A 26,138-nucleotide genomic window follows, 5' to 3' on the forward strand; every position below is an offset into this window, starting at 1 on the left:
ATTGTGCCTTCTGACTATATCTACCGATCGCGCTATTCAGTCTCCGTCGGAGTATTCAGAAAGCTTACCTCGCGACCTCCCTTCCGTCAGGTCTGCCATCTTTTTCCCCCACTCATCGCCACTTGTTTTGTTTGTGCACATGCTCCCAGTAAAGACTTTTCTTGATTACAAGTATCTGTCTCGCCGTGTACTTTGGATTCGAACCCCCGCTTTCCCTCGTCTCGTGAGTCCTGCCTCCTAGCCTCAAGAGACGCACCATAATACTCCGACCACCCATGGATCCCGCCGGCGAAGACAGATTCCTCACCGCCCTCTCCATGCAAGCGGAGCGTTCGAGCCAGATGGCGCAAGCCATCGCGGAACTCCGCCAGATCACCACCTCGCTGGCTCAACGATTCGAGACGGTCGAGGAACGTTTGGCAGCCCTCATTATTCGGTCCTCCCCGTCCGCGGGTGGGCACCCGCTCCCGCTACCCAACCCCTCTCGCTATGCAGGCGAAACCGGGCGTTGCGCGCAATTTCTAATGCAATGCGCGCTCGTGTTCGAACAACAGCCGCAAGCCTACGTCAGCGATGTGGCTAAGGTAGCTTTTATCACCAGCCTGCTCAGGGGAGACGCCGAGACGTGGGTGCTGGCCATCCGGGAGTCTCGACCGGAGCTGTGCACCTCCTACCCGGACTTCGTGGCAGAGATTCGCCGGGTATTCCACCATTCGGTCACGGAAGTCGAGGTAGAAGGAAGACTCCTCGACTGCGTCCAGGGGTCCCGCTCGGCTGCAGAGTACTCCGTCGCTTTCCGGATTCAGGCCGCTGGCAGCAGCTACAGCGACCGAGCGTTGAGGGGGGTGTTTCCTCGCGGTCCTAACTCCGATCTCAAAGACGAACTGGCTACACGCGACTCTGGCACCACCTTCGACGACTTGGTTGACATTGTCATCGGCCTTGATCACCGCCTTCGGGAGCGACGGAGGGAGCTGAGCGGTCAGCGGCCCGACGAGCCACGAACCCGGTCGTGGACAACCAACCCCGGCAGCGAGCGTGTGCGACGTCGGGAGGTTTCCCCCGAACCCATGCTGATTGATGGGGGGAACGACCGCATCGTACCCGGGGCTCGCCGCACCCAAGGCCCCCAACCAAAGACCTCCAGCACATGTAAGTCACTATCGAAGAAGCGACATAGGCGACCGCGGGAGGCAAAACCCCCTACCCCCGTAACGCGATTGGAGCTGGAAAGCGAATTGACTGGGCCTTCCAGCTCCCAAACAGTGCAGGCATTAATGGACTTGGGGGCCGACGGGTGCATTATCGATCCCGAGTTGGCAGACTCATTGGGCTGCCAGTTTATCGACCTCCTGCCCCCCAAGGAGATCGTAGACCTGGATGGAGGACTATTAGCGAGAGTCACGCACATCACGGCCCCGCTCAAACTTCGGGTAGCGGGGAACCATGTGGAGCACCGCCAATTTTTAGTCATGCCCTCCCGGAATGCGCCGTTGGTATTGGGTCTTCCCTGGCTCAATACCCACGACCCATCCATCTCCTGGGAGGGTCCCACCATTCAGGGCTGGAGTCCCTACTGCTACGCCAACTGTCTACGGTCGGCTACGGCAGGGCAAGATCCCTCCCGCGTTGGCCCGCCCGAGGCCATCTGCCTCAAGGGTGTGCCACAATGTTACCATGACCTGTGGGAGGTGTTCAGCAAGGACAGAGCCCAATCCCTGCCACCCCACTGACCGTATGACTGTGCCATCGACTTGCAGCCAGGGGCTCCATTACCGGACTCCAGACTTTACCACATTTCACAACCAGAACGGGAAGCCCTGAGCACTTACATAGACTCCTCTCTAGCGGCGGGACTCATTCGCCCGTCGCGTTCCCCGCTGGGCGCAGGGTTTTTCTTTATCGAGAAGAAGGACGGATCCCTGCGCCCATGCGTTGACTACCGGGGCCTGAACGACATCACCGTCCGTAACAGATACACTCTCCCCCTCATGGATTCGGCCTTCGCGCCCCTTCAGTCCGCCACCATTTTTTCTAAATTAGATCTTCGGAGCGCCTACCATTTGGTCCGTATCCGTGAGGGGGATGAATGGAAAACAGCATTCAAGACACCTTTAGGGCACTTTGAATACCTGGTGATGCCGTTCGGGCTCACGAACGCGCCCGCCGTTTTCCAAAATCTGATAAATGATGTGCTCAGGGACTTCCTCGATGTTTTTGTTTTTGTTTACCTTGATGACATTCTTATTTTTTCCAGCTCTGCAGAAGAACACCGGCAACACGTCCGAAGGGTCCTGGCGCGGCTCCTGCAAAACCGGCTCTACGTGAAGGCAGAGAAGTGCGACTTCCATGTCCGCTCTCTGTCGTTCCTGGGGTTCGTCGTGGAGCAGGGGCAGCTCAGGGCCGACCCCGCCAAAACCAAAGCGGTGGTGGAATGGCCAATCCCAAAGACGTGCAAGCAGCTTCAGCGGTTTTTGGGGTTTGCCAACTTCTACCGCCGCTTCATTCGCGGGTATAGTCAGAAGGCACTCCCCCTCACTAACCTCACGTCCACCAAGCTCCCTTTCAGGTGGACTCCCGATGCTGAGGGGGCATTCAACCGCCTCTGTCGTGCCTTCACCAACCCCCCTGTCCTGCGTCATCGCGACCCGGAGCTCCCGTTCACGGTCGAGGTTGACACATCCGAGTCCGGAGTAGGGGCCGTCCTTTCCCAGCGCTCTCCCACCGACCAGAAGCTACACCCATGCGCCTTCTTCTCCCACCGGCTCAGCCCCGCCGAGGCCAATTATGACGTCGGCAATCGGGAACTGCTGGCGGTCGTCCTGGCCCTGCAGGAATGGAGACACTCGCTTGAGGGAGCTAAACACCCCTTCACCGTCTACACGGATCACAAGAACCTGGCGGCCATCCGGTCTGCCAAGAGACTTAACTCGCGACAGGCCCGATGGTCACTCTTCCTCACCCGGTTTAACTTTTCTCTCACCTACTGCCCAGGGTCACAGAACACCAAGCCCGATGCCCTATCCCGCATCCATGAGCCGGCAGAAAGGGAGGAGTCCACCACCAACATCCTGCCGGCCCAACGCATCCTGGGTGCCCTGAGGTGGGAGGTTGAGAGAAAAGTTCAGCAAGCCCTGGGGACGACCCCCATCCCCAGGGGCTGTCCTAAGGATCGCCTGTTCGTCCCCCCCCCCTCTTCGCACGGAGGTGCTCGTCTGGGGGCACACCTCCAAGATAGTTTGTCACCCGGGGGTCAACAGGACGATCCAACTCATCGCCCAACGGTTCTGGTGGCCGGGGTTCCGGAGGGACATCACTAGCTTCGTGAAAGCCTGCTCGACCTGTGCTTGTGGGAAAGCTTCCCACCAGCCCCCGGCAGGACTCCGCCAGCCGCTACCTGTGCCATCCAGACCCTGGTCTCACAGCCATCGAGACGGCTCAACTCCTGGTTAACCACGTCGTCCGTCTCCACGGGATTCCGACGGACATCGTGTCGGACCGGGGACCGCAGTTCGTGTCCAAGGTATGGAAGCGTTTCTGTTGGTCCCTAAGGGCGTCGGCGAGCCTGTCATCTGGATATCATCCCCAGACCAACGGACAGACGGAGAGGAAGAACCAGGACCTGAAGGCGGCCCTCCGGTGCGTGTGCCTCCACAACCCGGCGTCGTGGGCCCTGCACCTACCCTGGGTGGAGTACGCCCACAACACCCTGGTCTCCGCAGCCACAGAATTGGTGGCGGAGCCACTCGTACAGCCCCCAAGGGGTGCTGAAAGCCGTTCGTTGCCTGGAACTGTCATCAACAAAGCACTGGTGGTAAGCGCTGCCTTGGTCGAGTATTGACAACCAAGAGTAGCCCCCCAGGTTATCTAGCAGATCTTGAATGCGTGGGAGTGGATGACGATCGGGGACAGTTTTGCGATTTAGCTCCCTAAACTCAACGCACAGGCGCAACCTTTTTTTTCTAACACAGACGACAGGAGATGAGTATGCTGAAGTGGATTTTCTTATCCAACCATGTTGAAGTAGGTTTTGCACATAGTCTTTGACCTCTTGGTAAAGGGGTTTTGGAATTGCATTGTAACACTATTGCACTGGCGTGTTGTCAGTGAGTTGGATCTTGAGTTGCAGGTTTGGAATGCAACCTATATCAGCATCACCTCTTGCAAAGACACCTGACTCTTCATGCAACATGTCTCTGGCAATCCCCTGTTCCTCCTCTTTGAGATGTGACAAGTCAACCGGAGGATGCCACTTGTCTCTGGTTAGAGCCGAGCAGATTTGAACAGTGGGACTGTTTAGCGGCTTTGGACTGTCGGAGCACTCCTTAAAGGGCATGACCCCAGTCTTCTTTTCCTTTCGGCTTTTCCCCTCAGGGGTCGCCACAGCGAATCAATGTGCTCCATCTATCCCGGTTTTGTGCATCCTCTTCTCTCACACCAGCTACCTTCATGTCCTCTTTGACCACATCCATAAACCTCCTCTTCGGTCTTCCTCTCGGTCTCCTGCCTGGCAGTTCAAGACTCAGCATCCTTCTCCCGATATAGTCACTCTCTCTCCTCTGGACATGTCCAAACCATCTCAGTCTTGCCTTTCTGACTTTCTCTCCAACGCCTCTAATATGAGTTGTCCCTCTAATGTACTCATTCCTGATCCTATCCAACTGGTCACTCCCAAAGAAAACCTCAACATCTTCACCTCTGCTACCTCCAGCTCTGCTTCCTGTCTTTTCTTTAGTGGCATTGTGGCCAGTCCAAACATCATGGCTGGTCTCACCACGGTTTTATACACTTTTCCTTTCATCCTCGCTGAAACACATCACACATCACACCTGACATTTTTCTCCATCTGCTCCAGCCTGCGTGGACACACTTCTTCACCTCTTTTCCACACTCTCCATTGCTCTGGACAGTTGACCCCAAGTACTTAAAATCCTCCACCTTCTTTATCTCTTCTCCCTGTAGTATCACTCTTGCACTTGGATCCCTCTCATTCACACACATATATTCCGTCTTGCTGCGACTGATCTTCATTTCTCTCCTTTCCAGGGCATATCTCCACAGCTGTAGTTTCTCCGCCACCTGTTCCCTTTTCTCGCTACAGATCACAATGTCATCTGCAAAAATCAAGGTCCAAGGAGATTCTTTTCTAATATCGTCTGTCAGCCTGTCCATCACCATAGCAAACAAAAATGGGGTCAGAGCTGACCCCTGGTGGAGTGCCACCTCCACATTGAATTCCTCAGTCATACCGACAGAACACCTCACAACTGTCTTACAGTCATGATACAGTCTTGCACCGCTCTGACATACTTTTCCGTCACTCCAGACTTCCTCATGCAATGCCACAGCTCTTGTCTGGGCACCCTGTCCTACGCTTTCTCCAGATCCACAAAGACACAATGCAATTCCTTCTGACCTTCTCTGTACTTCTCTATCAGCATTCTTAAAGCACACATTGCATCTGTCGTACTCTTTTTTTGGCATGAAGCCATACTGCTGCTCACAAATGTTCTTTTAGTCTAGCTTCAACTACTCTTTCCCAGAGTTTCATTGTATGGCACATCAACTTTATTCCTCTGTAATTAGTACAACTCTGCACATCTCCTTTGTTCTTAAAAATGGGCACAAGTACACTTCGTCTCCATTCTTCAGGCATCTGTTCACCATCTAAGGTCTTGTTGAATAATCCAGTCAGGAACGCCACCGCCATCTCTCCAAGACATTTCCATACCTCGATTGGTAAATCATCAGGCCCGAGTGCCTTTCCCCCCTTGATCCTCTTCAGCGCCCTCCTCACTTCATCCTTGCTAATGCTTGGTACGTCTTGGTCCACAACATTTACGTCTTCTACTCTTTGTTCCTTCTCATTTTCCTCATTCATCAATTCTTCAAAGTACTCTACCATCTTGCCATCACACTACTAGCACCTGTTAATACATTGACATCTCTAACCTGAATCACCCGAACCTGCTGCAGGTCCTAACCATCTTTGTCTCTCTGTCTCGCCAGCCTGTAAACATCAGTCTCACCTTCCTTGCTGTCCAACCGAGCATATAAGTCATCATAGGCCTCTTGTTTGGCCTTTGCCACCTTTACTTTAACCGTGCGCTGTATCTCCTTGTACTGCTGTCTACTCTCCCACTTCTCAAAGAAGAAGTGGGACACTGAGAGGACGGCCTCTCAGTGTCCCACTTCTTCTTTGCTAACCTCTTTCACTGTATACACTCCTGCACCTCCCCATTCCACCACCAAGTCTCCTTATCTACCTTTCTTCCACTCACTTATCTACCTTTCTTCCACTCGATACACCAAGTACTTTCCGACCTGTGTCTGTATTCGCTGTAGTTTGCCCGTCATCTGGAAGGACCTCTTTCCCACCCAGTGCTTGTCTTACCTCCTTCCTAAATGTCATGCAACACTCTTCCTTTTTCAACTTTCACCATTTTGTCCTCACTTCAGCCTTTGGTTTCTTCATCTTCCTCACTGCCAGCGTCATCCTACACACCACCAACCTATGCTGTCTGGCTACACTCTCACCAACCACTACTTTGCAGTCACTGATTTCCTTTAGATGGTGCCGTTGACACAAAATCTTGTCTACATGTGTACTTCTGCCTCCACTCTTATAGGTCACCCTATTTTCATGTCTCTTCTGAAAAAAAAGTATTCACAATCGCCATTTGCATTGTCTTAGCAAAGTCAACCACCACCAGCGTTCCTCATCTGGAGTCCAAACCTACCCATCACCTCCTCATCATCTTTGTTTCCTGCGCCAACATGTCCATTGAAGTCTCCACCAATTACAACCCTCTCACTTCTCGGGATGTTCTGTATGACTTCATCAAAGTCCAACAAGTCACCAATTACTTGGGACCGGCACAATAAGACACTGGCTTGTGCCCCCTTGTGGCTACATTCACATACATTGGGAATGACCCCAGTAACTTCCTCAATTGAGCCCAGAGAGTTCTCTGTGAAACATGATCGTCATGTTTACTAACATTCTGAATGGGAATTTTTACATTTTTTGTCGGCCCCACTGGGCACATGTACTAACGAAGAGAACGGCTCCAGCCCCTCAGGGCAGTTGTTCCCGAAACTGGGCTCAAATAGCAATGTTCCCCCCTTGGGCCATGCTCTGACTCTGCACTTTACCTCCCATATCTTGCCCGTTGGAATAATGATTCCCTTCTTCCCAACACACACAGGGTACTGGAGGAATGTCTCATCGGGGCCCAATTTCTGAAGAACAGAAATCAGGGTCTCTACTGTGCCTTCGCTGATACTCATGGCTTCTTTCAGTATGGCTACAATGTCCACCTGTTCATTGTTCTCTTTGATCATTTCTGCAATCACATTGCTTCCTACGAGAGGACAGTTAACACAACTCGTACTGATTAGTATGGGAACTTATGTCAGCATGACCATGGTTTCCACTCCGTATCTGCAACCCAACATTAATCCACCAAAGGGAACCGCTGTGCCATTCGCTGCAGATACCTCGAACACGGTTGTCTCGTGTCGTCTTTTCCTTGTCGTTCACAGTCCTCCATTCAACATCTATACATTGTATATATCCTCCACATTCGTACATGCTTATGCACGTCTGCACGCTCATGTGTGTTGTACTGGGAAATACAATTGACATCCAAAAATCCAAATTCATCAAAGCCGCAAAACATTCATCAAAGCCACAACACAAGGTTTCATATATAGCATCGCCCAACAAGTCACCATCCCCCTACATATACAAGTGAAAACATGAAGATTCCGCCTTTTGTTTAGCTGTGAGGATCATATGAACTTTTTATTGCCTTAAACGCATTTTCAGAGGAAGAGAAACACGTTTTCTGAACTGAATGTTTTCTTCATGGTTTTTAATTTTATGATGAAATTAGTTTCTATTTTTGCTGAAGGGTGCTAATCTGACAATTATACAAGTGAAAACATGAATATTCAGCCTTTTGTTTAGCTGTGAGCATCATGTGAACTTTTTATTGCCTTAAACGCATTTTCAGAGCAAGAGGAACACGTTTTCTGAACGTAATGTTTTCTTCATGGTTTTAAGTTTTATGATTCAATTACTCTCTTAGGCTGAACAGTTCTCATCTGACACCTTTTCAAGTGAAAACATGAAGATTCAGCCTTTTGTTTAGCTGTGAGGCTCATATGAACTTTTTATTGCCTTAAACGCATTTTCAGAGCAAGAGAAACACGTTTTCTGAACTGAATGTTTTCTACATGGTTATAAATTTTATGATGAAATTAGTCGCTATTGTGTCTGAAGGGTGCTAATCTGACAATTATACAAGTAAAAACATGAAGTTTCAGCCTTTTGTTTAGCTGTGAGGATCATATGAACTTTTTATTGCCTTAAACGCATTTTCAGAGCAAGAGAAACACTTTTTCTGAACTTAATGTTTTCTTCATGGTTTTAAGTTTTATGATTAAATTAGTGTCTATTTAGGCTGAAGAGTGCTCATCTGACACCTATACAAGTGAAAACATGAAGATTCAGCCTTTTGTTTAGCTGTGAGGATCATATGAACTTTTTATTGCCTTAAACGCATTTTCAGAGAAAGAGAAACACGTTTTCTGAACTGAATGTTTTCTTCATGGTTTTTAATTTTATGATAAAATTAGTTTCTATTTTGGCTGAAGGGTGCTAATCTGACAATTATACAAGTGAAAACATGAACATTCAGCCTTTTGTTTAGCTGTGAGGATCATGAACTTTTTATTGCCTTAAACGCATTTTCAGAGCAAGAAAAACACTTTTTCTGAACTTAATGTTTTCTTCATGGTTTTAAGTTTTATGATGAAATTGGTGTCTGTTTAGGCTGCAGAGTGCTCATCTGACACCTTTTCAAGTGAAAACATGAAGATTCAGCCTTTTGTTTAGCTGTGAGGATCATATGAACTTTTTATTGCCTTAAACGCATTTTCAGAGCAAGAGAAACACGTTTTCTGAACTGAATGTTTTCTTCATGGTTATAAATTTTATGATGAAATTAGTCGCTATTGTGTCTGAAGGGTGCTAATCTGACAATTATACAAGTAAAAACATGAAGTTTCAGCCTTTTGTTTAGCTGTGAGGATCATATGAACTTTTTATTGCCTTAAACGCATTTTCAGAGCAAGAGAAACACGTTTTCTGAACTGAATGTTTTCTTCATGGTTTTTAATTTTATGATGAAATTAGTCTCTATTTTGGCTGAAGGGTGCTAATCTGACAATTATACAAGTGAAAACATGAACATTCAGCCTTTTGTTTAGCTGTGAGGATCATGAACTTTTTATTGCCTTAAACGCATTTTCAGAGCAAGAGAAACACTTTTTCTGAACTTAATGTTTTCTTAATAGTTTTACTTTTTATGATGAAATTAGTGTGTATATAGGCTGCAGAGTGCTAATCTGACACTTATACAAATGGAAACATGAATATTCAGCCTTTTGTTTAGCTGTGAGGATCATGTGAACTTTTTATTGCCTTAAACGCATTTTCAGAGCAAGAGAAACACGTTTTCTGAACTGAATGTTTTCTTCATGGTTTTTAATTTTATGATGAAATTAGTTTCTATTTTTGCTGAAGGGTGCTAATCTGACAATTATACAAGTGAAAATATGAAGTCTCAGCCTTTTGTTTAGCTGTGAGGATCATATGAACTTTTTATTGCCTTAAACGCATTTTCAGAGCAAGAGAAACACTTTTTCTGAACTTAATGTTTTCTTAATAGTTTTACTTTTTATGATGAAATTAGTGTGTATATAGGCTGCAGAGTGCTAATCTGACACTTATTCAAGTGAAAACATGAAGATTCAGCTTTTTGTTTAGCTGTGAGGATCATATAAATTTTTATTGCCTTAAACGCATTTTCAGAACAAGAGAAACACGTTTTGAACTTAATGTTTTCTTAATAGTTTTACTTTTTATGATGAAATTAGTGTGTATATAGGCTGCAGAGTGCTAATCTGACACTTATACAAGTGGAAACATGAATATTCAGCCTTTTGTTTAGCTGTGAGGATCATGAACTTTTTATTGCCTTAAACGCATTTTCAGATCAAGAGAAACACGTTTTCTGAACTTAATGTTTTATTCATTGTTTTAACCTTTTTTTGGATGAAATTAGTGTCTTTTAGGCTGCAGAGTGGTCATCTGACACTTATACAATTAAAAACATAAAGATTCAGCCTTTTGTTTAGCTGTGAGGATCATATAAACTTTTTATATCCTTAAACGCATTTTCAGAGCAAGAGAAACACGTTTTCTGAACTTCATGTTTTATTCATTGTTTTAACTTTTTTTGGATGAAATTAGTGTGTATATAGGCTGCAGAGTGCTAATCTGACACTTATACAAGTGAAAACATGAATATTCAGCCTTTTGTTTAGCTGTGAGTATCATGTGAACTTTTTATTGCCTAAAACGCATTTTCAGAGCAAGAGGAACACGTTTTCTGAACTGAATGTTTTCTTCGTGGTTTTTAATTTTATGATGAAATTAGTTTCTATTTTTGCTGAAGGGTGCTAATCTGACAATTATACAAGTGAAAACATGAACATTCAGCCTTTTGTTTAGCTGTGAGGATCATGAACTTTTTATTGCCTTAAACGCATTTTCAGAGCAAGAAAAACACGTTTTATGAACTTAATGTTTTCTTAATAGTTTTAATTTTTATGATAAAATTAGTGTGGATACAGGCTGCAAAGTGCTCATCTGACACTTATACAAGTGAAAACATGAATATTCAGCCTTTTGTTTAGCTGTGAGGATCATGTGAACTTTTTATTGCCTTAAACGCATTTTCAGAGCAAGAGGAACACGTTTTCTGAACGTAATGTTTTCTTCATGGTTTTAAGTTTTATGATTAAATTACTGTCTATTTAGGCTGAACAGTGCTCATCTGACACCTTTTCAAGTGAAAACATGAAGATTCAGCCTTTTGTTTAGCTGTGAGGATCATATGAACTTTTTATTGCCTTAAACGCATTTTCAGAGCAAGAGAAACACGTTTTCTGAACTGAATGTTTTCTTCATGGTTTTTAATTTTATGATAAAATTAGTTTCTATTTTGGCTGAAGGGTGCTAATCTGACAATTATACAAGTAAAAACATGAAGTTTCAGCCTTTTGTTTAGCTGTGAGGATCATATGAACTTTTTATTGCCTTAAACGCATTTTCAGAGCAAGAGAAACACTTTTTCTGAACTTAATGTTTTCTTCATGGTTTTAAGTTTTATGATTAAATTAGTGTCTATTTAGGCTGAAGAGTGCTCATCTGACACCTATACAAGTGAAAACATGAAGATTCAGCCTTTTGTTTAGCTGTGAGGATCATATGAACTTTTTATTGCCTTAAACGCATTTTCAGAGCAAGAGAAACACGTTTTCTGAACTGAATGTTTTCTTCATGGTTTTTAATTTTATGATGAAATTAGTCTCTATTTTGGCTGAAGGGTGCTAATCTGACAATTATACAAGTGAAAACATGAACATTCAGCCTTTTGTTTAGCTGTGAGGATCATGAACTTTTTATTGCCTTAAACGCATTTTCAGAGCAAGAGAAACACTTTTTCTGAACTTAATGTTTTCTTCATGGTTTTAAGTTTTATGATGAAATTGGTGTCTGTTTAGGCTGCAGAGTGCTCATCTGACACCTTTTCAAGTGAAAACATGAAGATTCAGCCTTTTGTTTAGCTGTGAGGATCATATGAACTTTTTATTGCCTTAAACGCATTTTCAGAGCAAGAGAAACACGTTTTCTGAACTGAATGTTTTCTTCATGGTTATAAATTTTATGATGAAATTAGTCGCTATTGTGTCTGAAGGGTGCTAATCTGACAATTATACAAGTAAAAACATGAAGTTTCAGCCTTTTGTTTAGCTGTGAGGATCATATGAACTTTTTATTGCCTTAAACGCATTTTCAGAGCAAGAGAAACACGTTTTCTGAACTGAATGTTTTCTTCATGGTTTTAAATTTTATGATGAAATTAGTCGCTATTGTGGTTGAAGGGTGCTAATGTGACAATTATACAAGTAAAAATATGAAGTCTCAGCCTTTTGTTTAGCTGTGAGGATCATATGAACTTTTTATTGCCTTAAACGCATTTTCAGAGCAAGAGAAACACTTTTTCTGAACTTAATGTTTTCTTAATAGTTTTACTTTTTATGATGAAATTAGTGTGTATATAGGCTGCAGAGTGCTAATCTGACACTTATTCAAGTGAAAACATGAAGATTCAGCTTTTTGTTTAGCTGTGAGGATCATATAAATTTTTATTGCCTTAAACGCATTTTCAGAACAAGAGAAACACGTTTTGAACTTAATGTTTTCTTAATAGTTTTACTTTTTATGATGAAATTAGTGTGTATATAGGCTGCAGAGTGCTAATCTGACACTTATACAAGTGGAAACATGAATATTCAGCCTTTTGTTTAGCTGTCAGGATCATGAACTTTTTATTGCCTTAAACGCATTTTCAGATCAAGAGAAACACGTTTTCTGAACTTAATGTTTTATTCATTGTTTAACCTTTTTTTGGATGAAATTAGTGTCTTTTAGGCTGCAGAGTGGTTATCTGACACTTATACAATTAAAAACATAAAGATTCAGCCTTTTGTTTAGCTGTGAGGATCATATAAACTTCTTATATCCTTAAACGCATTTTCAGAGCACGTTTTCTGAACTTCATGTTTTATTCATTGTTTTAACTTTTTTTGGATGAAATTAGTGTGTATATAGGCTGCAGAGTGCTAATCTGACACTTATACAAGTGAAAACATGAATATTCAGCCTTTTGTTTAGCTGTGAGTATCATGTGAACTTTTTATTGCCTAAAACGCATTTTCAGAGCAAGAGGAACACGTTTTCTGAACTGAATGTTTTCTTCGTGGTTTTTAATTTTATGATGAAATTAGTTTCTATTTTTGCTGAAGGGTGCTAATCTGACAATTATACAAGTGAAAACATGAACATTCAGCCTTTTGTTTAGCTGTGAGGATCATGAACTTTTTATTGCCTTAAACGCATTTTCAGAGCAAGAAACACGTTTTAAAAACACGTTTTATGAACTTAATGTTTTCTTAATAGTTTTAATAGTTTTAATTTTTATGATAAAATTAGTGTGGATACAGGCTGCAAAGTGCTCATCTGACACTTATACAAGTGAAAACATGAATATTCAGCCTTTTGTTTAACTGTGAGGATCATGTGAACTTTTTATTGCCTTAAACGCATTTTCAGAGCAAGAGGAACACGTTTTCTGAACGTAATGTTTTCTTCATGGTTTTAAGTTTTATGATTAAATTACTGTCTATTTAGGCTGAACAGTGCTCATCTGACACCTTTTCAAGTGAAAACATCAAGATTCAGCCTTGTGTTTAGCTGTGAGGATCATATGAACTTTTTATTGCCTTAAACGCATTTTCAGAGCAAGAGAAACACGTTTTCTGAACTGAATGTTTTCTTTATGGTTTTAAATTTTATGATGAAATTAGTCTCGATTGTGGCTGAAGGGTGCTAATCTTACAATTATACTAGTGAAAACATGAAGTTTCAGCCTTTTGTTTAGCTGTGAGGATCATATGAACTTTTTATTGCCTTAAACGCATTTTCAGAGCAAGAGAAACACTTTTTCTGAACTTAATGTTTTCTTCATGGTTTTAAGTTTTATAATTAAATTAGTGTCTATTTAGGCTGAAGAGTGCTCATCTGACACCTATACAAGTGAAAACATGAAGATTCAGCCTTTTGTTTGGCTGTGAGGATAATATGAACTTTTTATTGCCTTAAACGCATTTTCAGAGCAAGAGAAACACGTTTTCTGAACTGAATGTTTTCTTCATGGTTTTTAATTTTATGATGAAATTAGTCTCTATTTTGGCTGAAGGGTGCTAATCTGACAATTATGCAAGTGAAAACATGAACATTCAGCCTTTTGTTTAGCTGTGAGGATCATGAACTTTTTCTTGCCTTAAACGCATTTTCAGAGCAAGAGAAACACTTTTTCTGAACTTAATGTTTTCTTCATGGTTTTAAGTTTTATGATGAAATTGGTGTCTGTTTAGGCTGCAGAGTGCTCATCTGACACCTTTTCAAGTGAAAACATGAAGATTCAGCCTTTTGTTTAGCTGTGAGGATCATATGAACTTTTTATTGCCTTAAACGCATTTTCAGAGCAAGAGAAACACGTTTTCTGAACTGAATGTTTTCTTCATGGTTATAAATTTTATGATGAAATTAGTCGCTATTGTGTCTGAAGGGTGCTAATCTGACAATTATACAAGTAAAAACATGAAGTTTCAGCCTTTTGTTTAGCTGTGAGGATCATATGAACTTTTTATTGCCTTAAACGCATTTTCAGAGCAAGAGAAACACGTTTTCTGAACTGAATGTTTTCTTCATGGTTTTAAATTTTATGATGAAATTAGTCGCTATTGTGGTTGAAGGGTGCTAATGTGACAATTATACAAGTAAAAATATGAAGTCTCAGCCTTTTGTTTAGCTGTGAGGATCATATGAACTTTTTATTGCCTTAAACGCATTTTCAGAGCAAGAGAAACACTTTTTCTGAACTTAATGTTTTCTTAATAGTTTTACTTTTTATGATGAAATTAGTGTGTATATAGGCTGCAGAGTGCTAATCTGACACTTATACAAGTGAAAACATGAATATTCAGCCTTTTGTTTAGCTGTGAGTATCATGTGAACTTTTTATTGCCTAAAACGCATTTTCAGAGCAAGAGGAACACGTTTTCTGAACTGAATGTTTTCTTCGTGGTTTTTAATTTTATGATGAAATTAGTTTCTATTTTTGCTGAAGGGTGCTAATCTGACAATTATACAAGTGAAAACATGAACATTCAGCCTTTTGTTTAGCTGTGAGGATCATGAACTTTTTATTGCCTTAAACGCATTTTCAGAGCAAGAGAAACACGTTTTATGAACTTAATGTTTTCTTAATAGTTTTAATTTTTATGATAAAATTAGTGTGGATACAGGCTGCAAAGTGCTCCTCTGACACTTATACAAGTGAAAACATGAATATTCAGCCTTTTGTTTAGCTGTGAGGATCATGTGAACTTTTTATTGCCTTAAACGCATTTTCAGAGCAAGAGAAACACGTTTTCTGAACTGAATGTTTTCTTTATGGTTTTAAATTTTATGATGAAATTAGTCTCGATTGTGGCTGAAGGGTGCTAATCTTACAATTATACTAGTGAAAACATGAAGTTTCAGCCTTTTGTTTAGCTGTGAGGATCATATGAACTTTTTATTGCCTTAAACGCATTTTCAGAGCAAGAGAAACACTTTTTCTGAACTTAATGTTTTCTTCATGGTTTTAAGTTTTATGATTAAATTAGTGTCTATTTAGGCTGAAGAGTGCTCATCTGACACCTATACAAGTGAAAACATGAAGATTCAGCCTTTTGTTTGGCTGTGAGGATAATATGAACTTTTTATTGCCTTAAACGCATTTTCAGAGCAAGAGAAACACGTTTTCTGAACTGAATGTTTTCTTCATGGTTTTTAATTTTATGATGAAATTAGTCTCTATTTTGGCTGAAGGGTGCTAATCTGACAATTATGCAAGTGAAAACATGAACATTCAGCCTTTTGTTTAGCTGTGAGGATCATGAACTTTTTATTGCCTTAAACGCATTTTCAGAGCAAGAGAAACACTTTTTCTGAACTTAATGTTTTCTTCATGGTTTTAAGTTTTATGATGAAATTGGTGTCTGTTTAGGCTGCAGAGTGCTCATCTGACACTTATACAAGTGAAAACATGAAGATTCAGCTTTTTGTTTAGCTGTGAGGATCATATTTTTTATTGCCTTAAACGCATTTTCAGAGCAAGAGAAAAACGTTTTATGAACTTAATGTTTTCTTAATAGTTTTACCCTTTATGATGAAATTAGTGTGTATATAAACTCCAGAGTGCTCATCTGACACATATACAAGTGAAAACATGAACATTCAGCCTTTTGTTTAGCTCTGCGGATCATGAACTTTTTATTGCCTTAAACGCATTTTCAGAGCAAGAGAAACACGTTTTATGAACTTAATGTTTTCTTAATATTTTTACTTTTTATGATGAAATTAGTGTGTATCTGACACATATACAAGTGAAAACATAAACATTCAGCCTTTTGTTTAGCTGTGAGGATAATATGAACTTTTTATTGCATTAAACGCATTTTCAGAGCAAGAGAAACACGTTTTCTGAACTGAATGTTTTTTCATGGTTTTAAATTTTGTGATGAAATTAGTGTCTATTTTGGCTGAAAGGTTCTAATTTGACAATTATACAAGTGAAAACATGAAGATTTAGCCTTTTGTTGAGCTGTGAGGATCATATGAACTTTTTATTGCCTTAAACGCATTTTCAGAGCAAGAGAAACACTTTTTCAGAACTTAATGTTTTCTTCATGGTTTTAAGTTTTATGATTAAATTAGTGTCTACTTAGGCTGAAGGGGGCTCATCTGACACTGATACAAGTTAAAAGATGGTGATTGAGCCTTTTGTTTAGCTGTGAGGATCATATGAACTTTTTATTGCCTTAAACGCATTTTCAGAGCAAGAGGAACACGTTTTCTGAACTTAATGTTTTCTTCATGGTTTTAAGTTTTATGATTAAATTACTGTCTATTTAGGCTGCAGAGTGCTCATCTGACACATATACAAGTGAAAACATGAAGATTCAGCCTTTTGTTTAGCTGTGAGGCTCATGAACTTTTTATTGCCTTAAACGCATTTTCAGAGCAAGAGAAACACGTTTTCTGAACTGAATGTTTTCTTCATGGTTTTAAATTTTATGATGAAATTAGTCTCTATTTTGGCTGAAGGGTGCTAATCTGACAATTATACAAGTGAAAACATGAAGTTTCAGCCTTTTGTTTAGCTGTGAGGATCATATGAACTTTTTATTGCCTTAAACGCATTTTCAGAGCAAGAGAAACACGTTTTCTGAACTGAATGTTTTCTTCATGGTTTTTAATTTTATGATGAAATTAGTCTCTATTTTGGCTGAAGGGTGCTATTCTGACAATTATGCAAGTGAAAACATGAACATTCAGCCTTTTGTTTAGCTGTGAGGATAATGAACTTTTTATTGCCTTAAACGCATTTTCAGAGCAAGAGAAACACGTTTTCTGAACTGAATGTTTTCTTCATGGTTTTTAATTTTATGATGAAATTAGTCTCTATTTTGGCTGAAGGGTGCTATTCTGACAATTATGCAAGTGAAAACATGAACATTCAGCCTTTTGTTTAGCTGTGAGGATCATGAACTTTTTATTGCCTTAAACGCATTTTCAGAGCAAGAGAAACACTTTTTCTGAACTTAATGTTTTCTTCATGGTTTTAAGTTTTATAATTAAATTAGTGTCTAATTGAAGAGTACTAATCTGACACCTATACAAGTGAAAACATGAAGATTCAGCCTTTTTTTTAGCTGTGAGGATCATATGAACTTTTTATTGCCTTAAACGCATTTTCAGAGCAAGAGAAACACGTTTTCTGAACTTAATGTTTTTTCATGGTTTTAAATTTTGTGATGAAATTAGTCTCTATTTTGGCTGAAGGGTTCTAATTTGACAATTATGCAAGTGAAAAGATGGTGATTGAGCCTCTTGTTTAGCTGTGAGGATCATATGAACTTTTTATTGCCTTAAACGCATTTTCAGGGCAAGAGAAACTCGTTTTATGAACTTAATGTTTTCTTAATAGTTTTATTTTTTTATGATGAAATTAGTGTGTATATAGGCTGCAAAGTGCTCATTTGACACTTGTACAAGTGAAAATATGAATATTCAGCCTTTTGTTTAGCTGTGAGGATCATGTGAACTTTTTATTGCCTTAAACGCATTTTCAGAGCAAGAGGAACACGTTTTCTGAACTTAATGTTTTCTTCATGGTTTTAAGTTTTATAATTAAATTAGTCTCTATTTTGGCTGAAGGGTGCTAATCTGACAATTATACAAGTGAAAACATGAACATTCAGCCTTTTGTTTAGCTGTGAGGATCATGATCTTTTTATTGCCTTAAACGCATTTTCAGAGCAAGAGAAACACGTTTTCTGAACTGAATGTTTTCTTCATGGTTTTAAATTTTATGATGAAATTAGTCTCTATTTTGCCTGAAGGGTGCTAATCTGACAATTATACAAGTGAAAACATGAAGTTTCAGCCTTTTGTTTAGCTGTGAGGATCATATGAACTTTTTATTGCCTTAAACGCATTTTCAGAGCAAGAGAAACACGTTTTCTGAACTGAATGTTTTCTTCATGGTTTTTAATTTTATGATGAAATTAGTCTCTATTTTGGCTGAAGGGTGCTATTCTGACAATTATGCAAGTGAAAACATGAACATTCAGCCTTTTGTTTAGCTGTGAGGATCATGAACTTTTTATTGCCTTAAACGCATTTTCAGAGCAAGAGAAACACGTTTTCTGAACTGAATGTTTTCTTCATGGTTTTTAATTTTATGATGAAATTAGTCTCTATTTTGGCTGAAGGGTGCTATTCTGACAATTATGCAAGTGAAAACATGAACATTCAGCCTTTTGTTTAGCTGTGAGGATCATGAACTTTTTATTGCCTTAAACGCATTTTCAGAGCAAGAGAAACACTTTTTCTGAACTTAATGTTTTCTTCATGGTTTTAAGTTTTATAATTAAATTAGTGTCTAATTGAAGAGTACTAATCTGACACCTATACAAGTGAAAACATGAAGATTCAGCCTTTTGTTTAGCTGTGAGGATCATATGAACTTTTTATTGCCTTAAACACATTTTCAGAGCAAGAGAAACACGTTTTATGAACTTAATGTTTTCTTAATATTTTTACTTTTTATGATGAAATTAGTGTGTATATACCCTGCAGAGTGCTCCTCTGACACTGATACAAGTGAAAACATAAACATTCAGCCTTTTGTTTAGCTGTGAGGATCATGAACTTTTTATTGCCTTAAACGCATTTTCAGAGCAAGAGAAACACGTGTTCTGAACTTAATGTTTTCTTCATGGTTTTAAGTTTTATGATGAAATTGGTGTCTGTTTAGGCTGCAGAGTGCTAATCTGACACTTTTACAAGTGAAAACTTGAAGACTCGGGCTTTTGTTTAGCTGTGAGGTTCATATGAACTTTTTATTTCCTTAAACGCATTTTCAGAGCAAGAAAAACACGGTTTATGAACTTAATGTTTTCTTCATGTTTTAAGTTTATGATTTAATTATTTAGGATGCAGAGTGCTAATCTTAATCTTATACAAGTGAAAACATGCAGATTCAGCCTTTTGTTTAGACGTGAGGATTATATGAAGTTTTTATTGCCTTTAAACGCATTTTCAGAGCAAGAGAAACACGTTTTCTGAACTTAATGTTTTCTTCATGGTTTTACTTCTTATGATGAAATTAGTGTGTATATAGGCTGCAGAGTGCTCATCTGACACTTATACAAGTGAAAACATGAAGATTCAGCTTTTTGTTTAGCTGTGAGGATCATATAAACTTTTTATTGCCTTAAACGCATTTTCAGAGCAAGAGAAACACGTTTTATGAACTTAATGTTTTCTTAATAGTTTTACTTTTTATGATGAAATTAGTGTGTATATAGGCTGCAGAGTGCTCATCTGACACATATACAGGTGAAAACATGAAGATTCAGCTTTTTGTTTAGCTGTGAGGATCATATAAACTTTTTATTGCCTTAAACGCATTTTCAGAGCAAGAGAAACACGTTTTATGAACTTAATGTTTTCTTAATAGTTTTACCCTTTATGATGAAATTAGTGTGTATATAAACTCCAGAGTGCTCATCTGACACATATACAAGTGAAAACATGAACATTCAGCCTTTTGTTTAGCTGTGAGGATCATGAACTTTTTATTGCCTGAAACGCATTTTCAGAGCAAGAGAAACACGTTCTGAACTTAATGTTTTCTTCATGGTTTTAAGTTTTATGATGAAATTGGTGTCTGTTTAGGCTGCAGAGTGCTAATCTGACACTTTTACAAGTGAAAACTTGAAGACTCGGGCTTTTGTTTAGCTGTGAGGATCATATGAACTTTTTATTTCCTTAAACGCATTTTCAGAGCAAGAAAAACACGGTTTATGAATTTAATGTTTTCTTCATGTTTTAAGTTTATGATTTAATTATTTAGGATGCAGAGTGCTAATCTTAATCTTATACAAGTGAAAACATGCAGATTCAGCCTTTTGTTTAGCTGTGAGGATTATATGAAGTTTTTATTGCCTTTAAACGCATTTTCAGAGCAAGAGAAACACGTTTTCTGAACTTAATGTTTTCTTCATGGTTTTACTTTTTATGATGAAATTAGTGTGTATATAGGCTGCAGAGTGCTCATCTGACACTTATACAAGTGAAAACATGAAGATTCAGCTTTTTGTTTAGCTGTGAGGATCATATAAACTTTTTATTGCCGTAAATGCATTTTCAGAGCAAGAGAAACATATTTTCTGAACTTATTTTTTTATTCATTGTTTTAACTTTTTTCATGAAATTAGTGTCTATATAGGCTGAAGAGTGCTCATCTGACACTTATACAAGTGAAAACATGAAGATTCAGCCTTTTGTTTAGCTGTGAGGATCATGAACTTTTTATTGCCTTAAACGCATTTTCAGAGCAAGAGAAACATGTTTTCTGAACTTATTGTTTTGGATTGGATTGGATTGGATTGGATAAGCCTTCATTAGTCTCACAGTGGAGAAATTTACATTTCACAGCAGCAAAGATGAAAGGAATGAAAGTAGAAAAACGAAGCGAAGTTTCAACGTTTTCGCCGCCTTGCCCCGGCAAAACAACGGATTGCTGAAGCCGAATTCAACCACATGCTTCAGCTTGGTATTATCCGTCCATCGGACAGCAAATGGGCCTCCCCGCTGCACATGGTCCCCAAGGCGAAGGCAGGTGACTGGCGTCCCCGCGGTGACTTCCGAGCACTGAATTTTGTCACAGTTCCTGACCGCTATCCTCTTCCTCACATCCACGACTGTGTGTCATTCCTCCACGGACAAACGGTGTTCTCCACCATCGATCTGGTGAGAGCCTACCACCAGATCCCTGTCGCGAAAGAGGATGTTTCGAAGACGGCCGTCACCACCCCATTTGGCTCGTTTGATTTCCTCCGCATGCCATTTGGCCTCCGGAACGCCGCACAGACTTTTCAACGCTTCATCGACTCGGTCTTGACTTCTGTTGTGCCTACATCGATGACATCCTCATCGCCAGCAACTCCCAAGACGAGCACCTGCAGCACCTGGAAACGGTTTTCAAGCGTCTGGACGAGCACGGTCTGGTCGTCAACTCCGACAAGTGCGTTTTTGGCCAATCCATGGTCAAGTTCCTTAGTCACCTAGTCGATGGCAAAGGAGTACGCCCTCTACGCGGCAAGGTGCAGGCCATCCATGACTTTCCCACACCCAGGACGGTAACCCAATTACAACGATTCCTCGGGATGGTAAATTTCCACCGACGCTTCATCCCGAACTGTGCTGAGGTTGCCCTGCCACTAAACTCGCTGACTGGCAACAGGAAGAAGCACGTTCCCGTCGACCTCTCCTCCGAGCAATTGAAGGCTTTTCAACGGCTGAAGGATCTCGTGGCTGATGCAACACTCCTAGCCCACCCAAGCCCCGATGGTCAGTTGTCTCTCATGGTTGACGCCTCCACGGTTGCAATCGGTGCGGTTCTCCACGACGGCCTCACTGGTGACTGTCGACCCATCGCTTTTTTCTCCAAGGCCCTCCAGCCGGCCGAACGCCGATACTCCACCTTTGGCCGGGAACTTCTTGGTGTCTATCTCAGCGTGAAGCACTTCCGGCACTTCATCGAGGGTGGACGCGTCATCATCTATACCGACCACAAGCCACTCCTCTCCGCCATCCCCTCGGCGTCGACAAAGTACCTGGAGCGAGAAGTTAGGCACTTGGACTACCTCTCGCAATTTGACCTTGAGTTTCGCCACGTCCAGGGGGCTCAGAACGAGGTCGCAGATGCCCTTTCTCGAGTTGAGATCAACGCGATCCAGTTTCCCGACGGTCTTGACTACGATGAGATGGCAGCAGCTCAGGTACGAGAAGGTCTGGCCGACCATGCCACCGATTCCAACATCATCGCTGTCCCTCTACATAACTCTGGCTGCACAATCCTGTGTGTCCAGTCCGACGGCGTCCCTCGACCACTGGTTCCCGACTCTTTCCGGCGAAAGGTGTTCGACTCTCTGCACAGTCTTTCTCATCCTGGAATTCGTGGCACGACCAAGATGCTGGCGAAAAGGTTTTCCTGGAAGGGACTGCAAAGAGACGTGCGAGACTGGGTGCGTGGCTGTCTACGGTGTCAACGCTCAAAGGTCCAGCGCCACACGAAGTCACCGGTGGGAATTTTTGACACGCCGGATGCCCGGTTCAGTCACGTCCATATAGATCTTGTCGGACCCCTTTCCCCCTCCCGTGGCTTTCGGTACTTGTTAACTTGCGTTGACCGCTTCACCCGATGGTGCGAAGCCCTTCCCTTGTCCGACTGCGGGTCCGAAGCTGTTGTCGGTGCTTTCCTCCAACATTGGGTCGCCCACTTTGGGTCACCGAAGACCATCACCACCGATCGTGGAGCCCAGTTCGAGTCTGCACTATTTGGCAAGCTGTGCAATTTTCTGGGATGTCAACGGAACCGGACGACTGCCTATCACCCAGCTGCGAACGGCATGGTGGAACGCCTCCATCGTCAACTGAAGGCCTCCCTAATGTCTGCCGACAATGCCGGACACTGGGTGGATAACCTGCCTCTGGTGTTGTTGGGCATCCGCTCCACGCTAAAGCCCGACATCAACTCGACTCCAGCGGAGCTGGTATATGGCACCAGTTTACGCGTTTTATTCATTGTTTTAACTTTTTTCATTAAATTGGTGTCTATATAGGCTGCAGAGTGCTCGTCTGACACTTATACACGTGAAAACATGAAGATTCAGCCTTTTGTTTAGCTGTGAGGATCATGAACTTTTTATTGCCTTTATTCCACCAACTCCGCCGGCGCTCCTGCATCACCCTCATTATCAACCATTACAGTTTGTTCCGGGCTTCCCTCAACAGGCAGGCTGTAAGCTGGTGTTGGTTTTGGTAATGATGCTGGTAAGATCAATGGAAAAGCTTCCTCTAGCTGCTGCCCATCCTCTGGTTCCGTAGTTTGTTGCTGGGGGTGGAATTTTGATGCCACAGTTCTGAAATTGTGCGGTCCAGGTCGAGACGCCTGATGACTGACTGTCTTCCTTTTATACACAGGTAACCGTCGGAGATTGTATGAACATCCCTCCTCTTCATCTGAATATTCAGACTCCTGCCCAACTGCTTCCCTGCTTTAAGCAGTGTAGCTGTTTTTTCCTGTTTATTTTTCACCCTACGCGGCTGTTCAGCTGGCAAATCATTGACAGACAGTCGGAGATTATGGTGCAACACACGCATAGTTTTGTCTCCGTTTTCTGCCCTAACCTTGTACACTGGTCCATCTCCCACTCTTTCAGTGACCCTGTGGACTTTTTCCTCCCAGTAAGCCCGGAGTTTGCCAAGTCCACCTCTCTCAGATACGTTCCTGACACGATCCCCTGGCTGGAGTACAATGCCTTTAACACCACGGTCATAGTATTTCTTCCTTTTTCAGAGCTCTTTTGAATGTTCTCGGAGGCATTCTGTAAGGACCTTGCATTCGACAGGCCCACTTGCGTGCATATTCCTGTCGGCTTTTTACTTCTTCGTCAGCTGTCCGACCAAAAACTAAGTCGATGGGCAAACCGGGGAGACCTTCCATAGAGGAGGAAGAACGGTGAATAGCCAGTGTCTTGTCTTGTCATGTCTTGTACAGTTGTACGCATGAACTAGATGAGGCAAATAGTCTTTCCACTCAGCCTTCCTTTCTTCGTTCCACAGTGTTGCTCTGCGGATGGTATGGGGTGGTTCGGGAATGCGCAATGGCAGACAACTGTTGAAGCCGCTGGAATACACTGTTTTCAAACTCCCGACCTTAATCATGATGTAGTCTCTCTGGATAAGAGAACCGTGGAATAAAATCACTAAAGATTTTCTCATCAGCAACCTTGCCTGACTTATTCTTAGTCGGGTAGGCTTGTGGGAAACGAGTAAAGTGGTCTACCAGGACTAGAATATACTGATAGCCTTCTTTCCTTGGCTCAAGATGGAGATAATCAATAGAAATGAGCTCAAATGGGGCACTAGTAGTGATGTTGCCCATGGGTGCTTTTTCTGGAAAGGGTGGGTCGTTTCTGTTTAATGCAAGAACACTGGCGAATTACGTAGTTTTCTTTTTCCTGCTGCACGAATGGCCAATAGAACCTCTGTCTGAACGGTTGATCACCTTGTCAGCTCCAACATGACCCATGTTATCAGGCAGGTGTTTGAGCACAGTCAACTTCGGTTTACTAGGGAGAACGAGCGGTTTCCATTTCCCGGCCTGTCTGTATAAAATTCCCTTGTCCAGTTTCAGTCTATTCCATTCGTGTACTTGTCTCCTTACCTCTGGTCCCATTTGTCTTTTATCTTTGTCATTGGGGTTCCATCCCCGCAGTATCATTACCTCAGAGATTGATGCATCCTCTTCCTAAATTGCTCTGCTATCATCTGGAGTGATACGTGGACTGTCACCGGAAGAAAATCCTCACCATCAGAGGTGAGTTGCAACACATCCATCCATGGCACATCCTCCTCAGCCACAGCCTTGTCCCCCTGCCAATATGGTGGAAACCACGTTTGGGGGCAAAGTTTCAGTGTACTCCTCTGTGTGTCCCTCCAGTTTAACTGGATAACGCGACAGTGTGTCGGCATCAGCATTCGCCTTGCCTGGCCTGTACTTTATTGTGAAGTGGAAATCCGCCAATTCACCCACCCGGCGATGTCCAGCAGCGTTGAGTTTGGTCGTGCTTAAGACGTACGCGAGAGGGTTATTGTCCGTGTAAACAGTGAATGTGGGTGCATAGTAGAGATAATCTCAAAATTTGTCGCAGATTGCCCACTTCAACGCCAGAAACTCAAGCTTTCCAGAATGGAGATGATAATTTTTCTCTGAAGGTGAGAGTGTTCTGGATCCATAAGTCACAACGTGAAGTTTATCTCCCTGCTGCTGATAATGCTCAGCCCCCAGACCTTCATTGGATGCGTCCGGATTTAACACAAAGGGCAGATTAAAGTCTGCGTAGGATAAAATAGGTTGACCGGTCAATATATCTACCAGGCGGGAGACCACAGCACTGTGTTCGGGGCCCCACTGGACAGGGTTACCAGAGGGAAGCTGGCCTAACTTATTGACTTTCCTTTGGCGTGCAGCGGTGTTGTGAACTGGCCTCTGGTCAGGCTGAGTGGCCCCCTCTTCCAGTTTAAACAGCGGCCGTGCAATCCTGGCAAAGTCCTGTACGAAGGATCTATAGTAGCTCAAGAACCCCAATAGAGCTCTGACTTCCCCCACATTGCGTGGTTCTCTCTCTTTTAACAGCAAAACGGCTTCCAGATCTTTAGGGTCTATGCGGACACCATCACTTGACACGAGACGACCCAAGTACCTCATTTGTCGTTTGAACAGTTCACATTTATTCAGACGTAGCTTTATCCCATGCTCCCGCAGGCGGTGAAGCACTTTCCTCAGGTCCTCCACGTGTTCATGAAATGATTTTGAAAAGCAGAGCACGTCATCCAGATAAGGAGAGCAGCATTCGTCCCTCAGGCCATCAAGAACGTCCTCCATACATCTTTGAAAGGCAACTGGCGCATTAGTTAGTCCAAATGGGTGGCGGAGCCACTCGTACAGCCACCAAGGGGTGCTGAAAGCCGTTCGATGCCTGGAACTGTCATCAACAAAGCCCTGGTGGTAAGCGCTTCCTTGGTCGAGTATTGACAACCAAGAGTAGCCCCCCAGGTTATCTAGCAGATCTTGAATGCATGGGAGTGGGTGACGATCGGGGACAGTTTTGCGATTTAGCTCCCTAAAGTGAACGCACAGGCGCAACGTTTTTTTCTTCCAACACAGACGACAGGAGATGAGTATGCTGAAGTGGATTTTCTTATCCAACCATAGTGAAGTAGGTTTTGCACATAGTCTTTGACCTCTTGGTAA

The sequence above is a fragment of the Hippocampus bargibanti genome, linkage group LG16 (genome assembly GCF_051943395.1).
Source record: "Hippocampus bargibanti isolate YZ-2025 linkage group LG16, ASM5194339v1, whole genome shotgun sequence".
In the NCBI taxonomy this organism is placed as follows: domain Eukaryota; kingdom Metazoa; phylum Chordata; class Actinopteri; order Syngnathiformes; family Syngnathidae; genus Hippocampus; species Hippocampus bargibanti.